This window comes from Sinocyclocheilus anshuiensis, unplaced genomic scaffold, assembly GCF_001515605.1.
Source record: "Sinocyclocheilus anshuiensis isolate Anshui unplaced genomic scaffold, SAMN03320099.WGS_v1.1 scaffold460, whole genome shotgun sequence".
Lineage (NCBI taxonomy): Eukaryota > Metazoa > Chordata > Actinopteri > Cypriniformes > Cyprinidae > Sinocyclocheilus > Sinocyclocheilus anshuiensis.
Window position 1 is genome coordinate 858,892 of NW_015554101.1, and position 7,940 is coordinate 866,831.

The 7,940-nt window shown below is 35.6% G+C and overlaps 1 protein-coding gene across 5 annotated transcripts in view; it reads right to left on the reverse strand.

Moving 5' to 3' along the window:
• The window catches only part of tjap1 (tight junction associated protein 1 (peripheral)), a 129,602-nt gene that overhangs the window by 77,135 nt on the left and 44,527 nt on the right, over nucleotides 1-7,940 (reverse strand). For 4 of the 5 annotated variants that reach the window (XM_016461849.1, XM_016461851.1, XM_016461852.1 and 1 more), the window contains one exon: nucleotides 3,628-3,776. The exons of the other annotated variant lie outside the window; for it this stretch is intronic. The gene's annotated coding sequence lies outside the window, so the exon portion shown is untranslated. The remainder of the gene's footprint in view (nucleotides 1-3,627; nucleotides 3,777-7,940) is intronic. 5 annotated transcript variants of the gene reach the window in all.

Genomic DNA, 7,940 nt, shown 5'->3' on the forward strand with positions numbered 1-7,940 from the left:
AGAATCGGAATCGATAAAATTCAAACGATACCCAACCCTATGTAAGAGCACCAAACAGGAAAGAACTCCAGCTGAACATTTCATGAATGGAAGTACAAGTGTGTCACTAATGATATGGGGAGACATAAACTGGGTAAATGATACTGTTCATAGTTTGTATCATATTCAGTAGTTAGTATTTCATGTCATCTTCTGTTGCTATAAATATGGTGGTTTATTTGTGCTCTCTTTTTTCTGAAACTGACCTGCAATTGAACACTGTGACTTTGAGCTATTAATACACCATTCAGTTCAAATATTCCCCTCATCAGCAATGCTATTGCTTTTTATCTATTTAAGAGCATATATGAACCTGTAAACTGTGCTTATTGTAGAATATTTTGTGATAAAAACATTTTCTAAACTAAATATGACAGTCAAAAGAATAAATACAGCTATCAAAGCACATTTTAATTAGCAATGCACAAGAAAATGTCTTCAACTTTGTTTTCTACCAAATAATGAAAATAAACATTTACGTACAATTTAGGGTAAATTTGAGGAAATTACATGCTGTTCCACCATGGTGCATAAAACTAAAGTTTATATATTAAAAATAATAGTAAAATATTGATTATTATGGTAATGTCGTCTAATAGTCCTGGAATTAGTCAATGTGTGTTTATAGTAGGGCTGGGCGATTTTCCCGATTTAATCGATTAATTCGAATTTATTGTTTTGCCACGATTTTATTTTTTAGAAATCGAGGAATCGCGATTTTGAATAGAAATATTACCAAATGTTAGAATTAGACACTTTAACAATATGCCGGTGATAACAGTAAAGAGAAACGAATGATCCAACCGCATGTCGGCGCACGTGATTAACCGCTCATGTGAAGGACCATTAATATAGCGCTAAGCGCCATTCACACAGAATGCACTTTTGTGTTGACAAAGACAAAGTGGGCAGTGGAATAGGTAAAACATGCAAGAAGATGGGAGTGAACTTCTTTTAACTTGAGCGCAGTGTTTTTAGAATGGCGTTTCATGCATGAGACGCTGCAAGAGACACGAGCGCAACAGTCAAACACATCCATGTTTACACAGAAAAAACAATGGAAAAGCAGCGCAATAAGTAAAAAACCAGAACTACTACTGTATGTCTGATATTTCATGTTTGCATCATGGTGACAGGCTGAAAGCTGCTGTTGATTTACAGAACATTTATAGTTAAGGATAGTCTACTGGTGTTATACCTTCAGTCATTTTGAATTTGAATTACCGTGACTTTTGAAATTTTTCAAAAGCATTTTCCTCTTATTATTTCTGAACACATAATATGTATAAAACAAGTTTGTACAATATGTACTTGTAGTTTATGTATCTTTTCTGCAAAGATATTTAACAAGTGAGTTGTTTAACATTTACATCATATAATATAAAAATATAAATATATAAATGTATATACACATGTAAATATTTTCAAAATATATACTGTATGTGTGTGTATTTATATATATATATAATAAATAAACACAGTACACATACATATATTATGTAAACAAAAACTTTTATTTTGGATGCAATTAATCGCGATTAATCATTTGACAGCACTAGTTTATAGGTAATTCATATCCTTTAATTCTTAAAAGTAGAATTTTAAAGTCATTCGACTCCATTCTTAATGACGCACAACTCGACGTAACACATCCACGTGTTTGGGAGCCATGAACCTGCTAGACAATCTACGTGAACATATTAGAGGCACAGATGAAGTGATCCACATGTAACCTCGATGAAGTCCGTATACTGACCCTGAGAAAGATGGAGGAGTGATTCGGGAACTAAAGCATTGAGTGAGAGACAAAACAGAAAAGAACAAAAGAAAAACATCCACAGAGGCTTGAAGATAAGTACTTCATTATTAACAAGCACCTGAGCTGGGCAGCGTTCAGTTCTACTGGCCCATGCTCACTTTTGTTCAGGCCTGGAGTGAATAATTTAACACATAGCAAAGGTTCATATATCTCTGTTTCTACAAAAAAAAAAAAAAAAAGTAATTTATTTTCCAGGAACTTGAAGAGTGGTGAATATAATAACTCAGCTCATTATAGCAGGTCTCTATAGCACTTGACGGGTCAGACTAGCTCAAGCTTCATTCTCCCTCACACTCTTCACGGAGAATAATACAAAATTATTAGTACTGTCAAACAATTAATCGCATCCAAAATAAAAAATGTTGTTTACTCAATATATGCATGTGTACTGTGTTTATTTATTATGTATATATAAAGACATACAAATACATAATATATTTGGAAAATATTTACATGTATATACATTTATATATTTATGTTCTTATATTTTATGTAATATATAAATATATTTAATACATAAACAATTTTTTTTTAAATATATACATGAATGTGTTTGTATTTATATATACATAATAAATATACACAGTACACACACATTTATTATGTGAACAAAAACTTTTAATTTGGAATGCGATTAATCGCGATTCATCGTTTGGCAGCACTAAAAATTATAAATAGAAAATACAGAAAAGTCAGCCTTTTGACAAAGATCAGGTTTAATATCTGACCATATGTCAGCTAAGGATCATAAATAAAAAAGAAAAATAAGTAAAAAAACAAGTTAAATTTCATAGCTTACATATAAGTTATATTATTATGTTTTGAAAAAGTAAATGTATTCATTTTCTGCAGTATTGGTAGTAAGAGACTCAAATTTGATACCTGCGCTTTCTGACTAAAAGATGGCTGACTTCTAAAGATTTGTGTGCTCACACTTTGCGAATATGGCTTTCTGAATGAATCTTTCTGCGATGTATTATCAGTTATGTCTAAAGTGACTGTAAACATTTAATTGTTTTAATGGTCACACATTATTTTAAGGTGCAATTCTTACTATTTACAAACCATTAACTACGACTTTTGCATCAATAAACTCCTAATTTGATGCTTATCAATAGTTAGTAAGGTAGTTGTTAAGTTTAGGTATTGGGTAGGATTAAGGATGTAGAATGTGGTCATGCAGAATATGTGCTTTATAAGTACTAATAAACAGCCAATATGTTAATAATAGGCATGCTAATAAGCAACTATTTAATAGTGAGAATTGATCCCTATACTAAAGTGTTACTGTTTTAATTTGATTTTTTAGCTTTCATTTTCATTTGTTCAATAGCAAAATTAGCTTTTTGCAATCAAAATTTCATTGGCATTGGTATTAACTACTGAAAATTTGGAATAATGACAACCCTCGTTTTCAATAGGGTCCAACCACTAAAAACTGTTCAAGGCAAATTAGTAAAAAACACCATTATTTCTGTCAGAGCAAATGGCCAATTCATTTAGCAAAAGATCCAATTGTAAAACACTACAAACTGGATTATATAAATGAATCCCAGCTCTTAAGAACATACAAGAACAAAAAGCTGACCACTTATCAGTAAGAGCTGGAGATAAAGTACAAATTATTTTTTTCCAGGAAACGATTTGACTTCATTTACACGTTTGGCGAGATCTGACACAGGAAACGTAGCCACAGTGAGCATCGCAAGAGACACAGACACAGAAAGTTACAAAACAGCATCAAAATACAGCATGGCATCGCCCCTCACCTCAAGTGTGCATGCTGCATTCTCCAGAGTCATCGCCCCAAGTGGGTCCCTTCGGTCGCCAAGGAAACTCAATCTAGCTCACGTCTCGCTCCTCTTCCACCCGCTCCTCCTTCCCCGTTCAGCATGTGAACCTCAGGGCTATCAATGACCTGAAACAAAAGCAGGTGGATGGAAAAACACGACCGTCATTGGCGTCACAGCAGCTCGCTGCCAATCATCCAGGCCCAGGATTAAGTGTCAGCGAAGACGCGGCGGGGCCCGTGGGACAGCCGGAGCGTGTCTCAAATGAACGTCTGCCTGACTGCTTTGCATTCACACTCACTGATTCGCTCACTATAACGCCGACCCCTCGCGCTCCCCGCAGCCCGGGGCAGAGACGCAGGCATAAAGCAGTTAGATGCTAATTAAGGTGTGTTCCATCAGGAGAAAGTGGCTTGATTAATGGATGCGAGGGACAGCTCTGCGGAAAGCTGGATATTCCCCTGACACTGCACACCAAACAAACTGCCTGGCACATGACGAGATTCAGTGATGCTTGGGGGGGGGGGAACAGCAAGAACAAGCAGAGAGCGAGAGCTCAAACGTACGTGATGGCGACTCGAGACCAATTTGAAAGTGTTTCTTTGCCAGCCAGTTCTTGTCTAAGCAGATCTGTCCTAAAGATTAACCTGCAGAGTTTGAGACAGGGCGAGTTCCCTATCAAGATTGAATAAAAAAAAAAAGAAAAGAGAGAGAAGTAAATAAATAAATATCATTACTTTCTCACACTCATGCCTTTCCAAACTCATATGCTATTTATTTTCCCAAAGAACACAAAAAAAGATAAAAAAAGGACAAAATCTTCCATTTCCACAAGTCTTATTTATGGTAAAGGGAAGCTCAAAAGCGCTTGCTTGATGCACCAATGAGGTTTGTTTTGACACATGAAGCAAAAGGACAAAATCTTCCATTTCCACAAGTCTTATTTATGGTAAAGGGAAGCTCAAAAGCACTTGCTTGATGCACCAATGAGGTTTGTTTTGACACATGAAGCAAATATGGCTGAGCTTCTGTTTACTATCTAATGTGCCTAATGTATGTGTATTTATCAAAGATTATGTGTGAATGAAAGCCTAAATTAAATACGTTCATCACATTAAATGAACAGTTCACCCAAAATTGAAAATTATCCCGTAATTTACTCACCCTCAAACCATCCTAGGCATATATATATGCCTTTCTTCTTTCAGACAAACACAATGGGAGTTAATAATATCCTGGCTCTTCCCAGTTATGTAATGACAGTGAATGGTGAAAGTTTTTGAAGCTCCAAAAAGCACATCCATCCATCATAAAAGTAATCCATAAGACTCCAGGGGTTAACGAATGCCTTCTGAAGCGAAGTGATGGGTTTTTACAAGAAAAATATCCTTATTTAAAACTTTATAAACTATTAAGCCAGATTACTTTTATGATGAATGGATGGACTTTTTGGAACTTCAAAAACTCAAACATCGTTCACTGCCATTACAAAGCTGGGAAGAGCCAGGATATTATTTAATATAACTGATTATGTTCATCTGAAAGAAGAAAGGCATATACACCTAGGATGGCTTGAGAGTGAGTAAATTATGGGATAATTTTCCATTTTGGGTGAACTATCCTTTTAAGCAATTGTGTGATTTCAGAAGACTTTAAGTGCCCAATTCATATGAATTACTTATATGAACTGGAATGGACTTTCAATGGAGGGACAGGAATCCCTCATGTGGGTGAGTAAATTACAAAATTTTCATTTTTGGGTGAACTATCCCTTTAAATCTTCTCTCTGCCAAGAAGCTGGACCGGAAACACAAGGGACTAGAACTGGTGAATGAGCTGGAATCGAACTCTTGTCTCCTGCATGAGCACCAAAGCTTTACACACTGCTACAGCTCAGACTTGACATTAACACATTTTAAAAGATTAAATATTTTAAATATGCATGAAATTACAATAACAAACAGTGAATGTAATCTAATCCACTTACTCTACTTAGAGCTGAGAATCCGGCTGACCACATTGTACAAAATACTGCAAGTGCAATAAAAGTCCAAGTAAATCAATTACATGGATGTTTTAGCAAAGCAAGACTGCTGTTCTGTATTCCCGGATTGTTCCATCGGAAAACAAGATAAGGAGAAACACTAAGCAGACGTCGCAAGTGAAAGTCTCAAAGACAACAGCCGGTTTCCCAGGCCCATCAGCATGATTGATGTCAATGAAGACACGCAATGCTTGTAGAGGTGCAACGCTTTAATCAAGAATGTACGAAACAAATATGACCTAGCACTGGCTAAAGAAATCTCAAGTTACTCAAGAGCTGTAAAAGCAGCTCAAAGCTCCTTTCAAAACTTTTGCCATTTGTCACAAAGACCAGACGCCCATGCTGGGCAGGCTTGCACTTTGGCTAATGGTGTCTGGCTTTTGACTAGCATGAAAGCACTGGAATCAGATTAAGGCGTAAAACTTGCCATAATGTATTGAGGACCACTGCACAGCAGGATGTAACACCATGGGAACTTCTCTAGCATTATTAGGCAATCATACTAACAAACCAATGGAAATGTATTTTCTAGGGCTGTCAATTTAATGTGCTAATTTACTGTAATTACTCAGAGAAAGTAATTTATTCAATTAACCATGCCCCCAATGCATTGAATGCATAAATTCCATAATAAAAACTTTGAATAAAATAATAACAAAAAATTCTAACTATTGGACCAATACAAGCTAGTAGTACCAACTTTAAGTGAACTACAAAATTGATACTCCTGTAATAACTTGATTACTTAAATTTGTAAGGGAATTAATTATTATTAATTCATTCAGGTTTTGATAGGACTCGGATCTGAAAATCCGAAGTTCACCTGATTAAACCGATTTCAAATTTGTTATGTTACACTTTAAATCAAGGGTCGTCCAGCGAGCCGTTCAGTGGCGTATCAGTGTCCTGTTCATGAAATCCCTACACTCCTGTAGGCCTGTAAAAGGCATTTGTAAATAAGCAATATCTGATGATAGGCATTTGCAAATAAAAAAAAACAATACATCAATTTATGAAGCAACTTTCTGTAATATATTCAATGTTTTCATCTGGCAGAGCAATGTACTATCAAGGGTTTTAACAGAATGTTTAAGCCAAATGTAGATAAATGTGTAGTCATAATTAACTTCATTAATTAATTGCCATATCATTTTTAACCGAAACATTAATTAAATTAATCCATCAACAGCCCTAGTATTTTCTTAATCAAGAGCTCAAAATGTGGAAACGGTAATGTGTAAATTGTGCTTCAGCAGCAGTGGATAAGACTAGCTTTGAAAGCCCTACTAGAGATGTGTTAAATTACATGAACAATGAATGCCGAACCGACAGCAAGACATTTAGGCGACAGATGAAGGGAATATTTAATAACGCTGCATTGAGAGGTGGACTTATTGTGATTGTGTCACGCCTCTGCATCACAGTTACCACGTCATTTTGCATCAAGAAAGTCCATATGGAAATTGAATGGATCCGTTGAGATTCAAGGTTGTTTCTAACCCTTCACAATATCGACATGCAGCTTCATGCAAGAAGTGAAACGCCCAGAACATTTAAGGCACTGAGCAAATTCAGAACGCAATCATCATCCTGCATTATGGTGCCAAGGGTTCAAGCCTTTCATCTTTTCTTTCTTGTCGACTGCCTTTAGCTAATGCAATATCTGAAGAGACTTTTTTACATCAGTAAGAAATAAGCAAGCAATCTCACTCGCTGAAATCCACAATCTCACCGTAATGAAGTGGAGCGGTTAGAGGACCTTTGACAAATCAAATTTGCAGCAATGATATGATCTAAAGGTCAGAGGTGACATATTCGAGGGAAGTAATCAACTGGGAGTCTTTTATTAACTTGAACAAAATGGAAAGATCTGAACATCACACATCTGAACACAACATACAGTACATTTGTGTGTATGTGTACGTTCAAGGGCAAGGAGACGTGAAGAGGAATCTGTTTGTGTGCTGAAATGTGTGAAAGTTTAAATTGGCAAGACTTAGAAACGTGTAAATTATAAACTACTATGCGTTCAAGAAAGGGATTTTATTTCACTATTCAAGATAGCCCATCGGGCAGGGCTGTTATGCATTTTGGTAGCCTCGGGAGTCAGGCTAGTGATTCCAAGCCCTGGTCCTCTGTGTTCTCGAAGTTAATAAAAAAAATATGATTAATATGATTTACAAAAAATGTTTAGTAAAATTCAATAACTTAAAATGTCATGGAGTAACCAAGTAAATATATATATATA